This window comes from Megalops cyprinoides, chromosome 8 (assembly GCF_013368585.1).
Source record: "Megalops cyprinoides isolate fMegCyp1 chromosome 8, fMegCyp1.pri, whole genome shotgun sequence".
NCBI classification, from domain to species: domain Eukaryota; kingdom Metazoa; phylum Chordata; class Actinopteri; order Elopiformes; family Megalopidae; genus Megalops; species Megalops cyprinoides.
This window is the reverse complement of record NC_050590.1, coordinates 13,251,108-13,256,040: the sequence shown is the minus strand read 5'-3', so window position 1 is coordinate 13,256,040 and position 4,933 is coordinate 13,251,108.

Here is a 4,933-nt window from a genome sequence, read left to right as displayed (position 1 = left end):
CCAAGGAAATTGTTGCCTTCCGAGCATGTAAAGATATGTACAACAAGACACCCTGGATAGAGACATCTGCTGATCAAACATATAATGCTATTATTAAATTAACAGCTGCATTTCTAGGGCTCAGATCACAAGAGATATATAACATAAAATTCTGGAAGACAGCTTGTTCACAGCAGCAGTTTAGATAGTGAGTCAGGTGATTTCACAGACATATACAAGCAAAGCAATAATTACTTTGTGAGTAATGGGCTGTGGGTAACACTGTTAGGTTTGATCATGTTTTCTTCAAAGAGTGTGCCGCCAAGAGGTACATTTTACCTATAAAGGCACAGCTGTAGAATACATACAGTACACGTCATGGTCATGGTGCAATTGAAGTAAGCGCCACACAGGTTAAAGTTCAACTGGGTCAGGAAAAACTCTCAACAGACCTTTAAAACAGGTGTTTCCCTTTAGCACGTCTCAGTGTGGGCTACAGTACCTAGAACATAACTGCAACAGAGATGGGAACTTAGCAGGCTGCTGTGCTGTGATAAATGCCATTGTTTCCATATTTTGATCAGATATATACAGCTTGTTAAATGATAATGAAGTCTCAGAATTGCTCCCCTTAGTAGACAGGATCACCAGCAATACTTGCAAACTATTTTAATTCCTTACGGTGTTGCTCTTCTGCTACTGATGTCAGTAATTCAGTAGAAGGACTCTCTAACTGAATTTTTTTCTAAAATTCCATTTTGCCAGTTTTTTCTTTAAAAGACCCAGTTGAATCCTTCAGATACCTACTCTCATTGGACATGAATATGATGTGACGCCTCATCTGATATCTATCCATATTTACCTGTCTAAACATACATTAAATACTACAGAATAATTGAGACATCTCTTGCCACTGGAAAACTGGTTCAAGTTTATTTGCATTCAGGAACAGAGCAGTTATTTGTTCAGTGTTGTGCCATCTCTGTACCTCAAAGCACCATTTTGAATGTACAATGTAACAGCTGTAATTTCACCACTCTTGTGATAAGACTAACTGACATTGGTTGTGATGACATTTCATACCACCCTGACTGTATCAAAACCATAATTCTGATATGAGATCAATTCAAAAATGTGTTTCAATTGGAGCAGCTGCTGTAGGTGCTGGTATCAGATGTAGCATCAAGCGTACTATAAGAGCTAAAGGATGGCTTGATTCAGTCATATTAAAAAGCCCTACAGATTATGATGCCAAAAGCTGAGCATTTACCATGGGGGAAGGAAATAGACATGGTGCATATAGCACAAAGATGACAGTAATAACTTCAGCACATAGGACACAGCAATGAGAACATCTCCCTCCAGGTTTGTACCAGAACCCGCAGCACAGCAGAGCACACAGAATGGGCAGGGCAGAGCACAGCCGTGCAGATCCAGGGGCAGTGAGCCAGCCTGCCTTAGTGCCAGACCAAAGCAACTGGACCTCTCTGCAGGAGAAGCCAAGACACATACTTAATAGCCACTGCCATGTACACTCTACCCCAGACGGTCTGTGCAGGAAAAAACATATACTACAGAGCAGAAATGAAATGCTCTCATAGCTTTGTCTAAAATATGTAATTTTGTGGTTTGGTTCTTTTCCTGTGAATTTAAAAGATTCTCATTTCAGCTAGTGTCATTTTATGGTGATTATAAGAATAGAATATCAATATGTAAAAGCTTCCTTCCATGGTCCCTGAAGTCTGCAGAAGTGCAGCATGGGAAGGCCCATGATGCAAAAAGGTCCTTTGTGCTCTGGGAGCCCAGAGTCAAGTTGGGGAGGAGGAGGATATGCTAATCAGAGCCAACAGAATCCTTTATCTCTGAGGAAAATGAGACACGTATGCTGACCACAATATAAATGTGACATATTACAATGTGACACAGTGCTCTAAGATCCATTCTGTTAAATGTAGTATTTCTTGCATGTCTATCAAAATAAAATTCATTAAATATCACAATTCAATGTTTTTCTAAGGTGAAGGAACAATATTTTTTTCTTAGAAAGTAACAAATTTGTTTTCAATATTAGAAAAAAATGTTGTTTTATGAGTGCTGGTATATTAGCAGTCGCTGGTCTATGATCATTAGTGAAGAAGATATTTCCACTAAGGCTTTGTTTCTTCTGCATATGTTGGCTCTGGAGGCGCTGAATTCCATTTCGAAAGCTAGCTGTCATTTGTATTTGCCCTTCTTCCCCAGTCATTTCCACACTTGTGGAGATGTGGGTGAATTATTGTATCCTTATTATATTACATGTCTAGTGAAGAGAAAAATAATGCATTTGCTTGACGCAATTTTAAACACTGACATTTCTACAGTCACCTTTATCCTCCTCTTTTATTTCTGTGATTTTTTTAAAGCTGCAGTAGGGTTTCTCACAACTTTATAAAATATGCCCTGTGCTGTACTTTGTCCTTCTAATAAAACAGAACCTGGCAGATGGATCAAAGCACTTTTATTGGAGTACATTCCATTCAGACCTGTAAATCTAATAAAAAACAAAGTAAAACTGTGATACTCAAATAAATTTTACATGTGTAACTCTTCCCTCCATCCACATTCTATTCATTTCACACAGGTGCATAAAGACTGGATCCCATTCAATTCACTGCGGAGAGCGACGTCAAAGGCCCATTCTTACCGTGAGACCTTTCAATCTTTTTTCCCCTTTATACAACAGTGAGAACTGGTTACTATTTTTATATCAGAGCAAATAGCAGTCTGATGTTGAAAGAAAGCGTGCCTCATATATAATCTTAGACATTTACAGCGCACATCTCATATTTCTGAAAGCCTAATAATGCCAGAGATTGCATATGGGACGTTTTAGGAATGTGAGAGTGCCCTGCCAAAAATATGGCTGACTTTTAACAGGAAATAAAACGTGCTGTTAATAACATCAAACTGCAAACATACAAAGGTTATGTCCTGATGCAAAGCATAAATGAAATATTTAAAAAAGCAAAGAATAAAAGACGATGTTGTCATTGTGACATACACTGCAGTTTTTATTCACTTTTTCCAGATTCTCCACAAAACAATGCAACACTGTTGTTGACTGAGACACACTAAATCAAGGCCCTCCTAAACCTTTTTATGTTGAAAATATTCAATTATTTTTAAATATTCAATTAATTATAAATTAAAATTCAAAATTATCGAAAAATAACACTCTTGCATACACAATAGGACTAGAACAAGCGAAAAAAAAAATAAAGGATGTGAGCACACAAGGTTTACATGTTTAAAATTTGTGGCTAGTTGCTACTCAAAGGCTGAGAGGAAGAAAACAAAACAGACAACCTCACACATATTCATTGTCAGCATCAAATGTCAGAGCGGGGCAAAAACTCTGTACATTAAGCTGGGTGGAGGGGAAACTGGGGCTTGTGGGGGGTTGGGTGAGGGGGGTTATGGGGTTTGTCAGCCCTGGCTAACTGCGTCTACTCAGTCTGATGTGCAGACAAATACACACAGCTGGGCTGGCCAGCCCACTGCCGCTACTCTACTCATACACAACGAAGCTGTCACGCACATGTCAAATACATCAAGCCGCTTGCAAATTCCACAAAAACCCCAACCACACCATAACAGATGGGCTCTGTGGCAATATCAGAACAGTGTGTCTTTGAAAACATAACAAAAAAATGTAGAGAAAGACCCACTTTCATGGCCATAAAATCGTGGGATTAATAATATAATAATAACGGATGCTTTACCATAAAATGGCACCCCTCTTTACAGTGAGATCTATCTGATGTGGTTTTTAATCTTTTCTTGTTTTGATTATGTCTTCCAACAGACAGTATGTTACATATATCAACGCTTCTGTTGAGAAATGTTCTCAGATCAAGGCCCATTTTGTGCAGTGACAGGATTGAAGCTATTTGTCCTATTTGTTTATCATACCACTTTATGAAATCATAACTCTTCATCTTTTCCCTTTTTGCAAGACATTACAACAAACTGGATCACAATAAAAAAATCACAGTAGTATTTTTTTCTTCAAAGCACTTTGTTCACTAGAAATTGATGTACACCCCTATGATAGTCTTTGCTTAGAATAACCACAGTAGTGCTACATTTTCATATTGCTGGTAGTTGCGAACATTTGCCAGGCAAGTGCTTTTTTTGCCTCGCGCTTAGTGTCAGCAGAGCAAAGCACACATGTTTGTGGGGAGGATGTGAAGGACGTGGCACTGAACAAGTGCCGGGCTCCTTCTAATTGAATCCCACAGCTGGCCAAAAGCACACTGAGACTGGAGCAAGAGAGAGGAAGTCCAACATCCAAACCAGGAGAGTCACACCCAGGCTGGGGGAATTCCTGCACCATGCCCCGAGAAGGCGAGAAACACAGCTCTGCAGCAGATCTGCAATAGAGCTCCTTGTTTATACAGCAAACTATTCATATGTGTGACACCAATCTCACAAATGGTCTGCTCACATAAATACTGACAGGGAATCAAACATTTTGACAAGTAGCCTGTAAAACATCAGACACCCACGGCATTACCAGCAGGGGCATCAAAACCGTTTCCGCACTGCCCCGTTTGTCTCTTAGTCGCAAAATCTGGGGAGTGGGTGTCACCGGGCTCTAGGAATGTGCTGTGAGAGAGGCGAGTGAACAGCTCCCTCAATTTTTGAGGTTTGGATAGAAAAAGAAGGATGGCCCACACACCTGAGCAAACAGCTTCACCTAGCAGAGCCTTGAGCCCAGACAAGGCACTGGGTTTCAAACACTGACCTACGTTAGATAGCTCATGCAGAGGGCATGTCTCTCCCTTACTGATATGGCAGTGAGATGAAACAGCACATATGTGCCATCGCACACTGTCAGGTCTTGTTCAAATACCAGCACTCTCACACGCACTGTACCACCACATCCCTGTGGTCTGACTCTAGCATTGCAGCA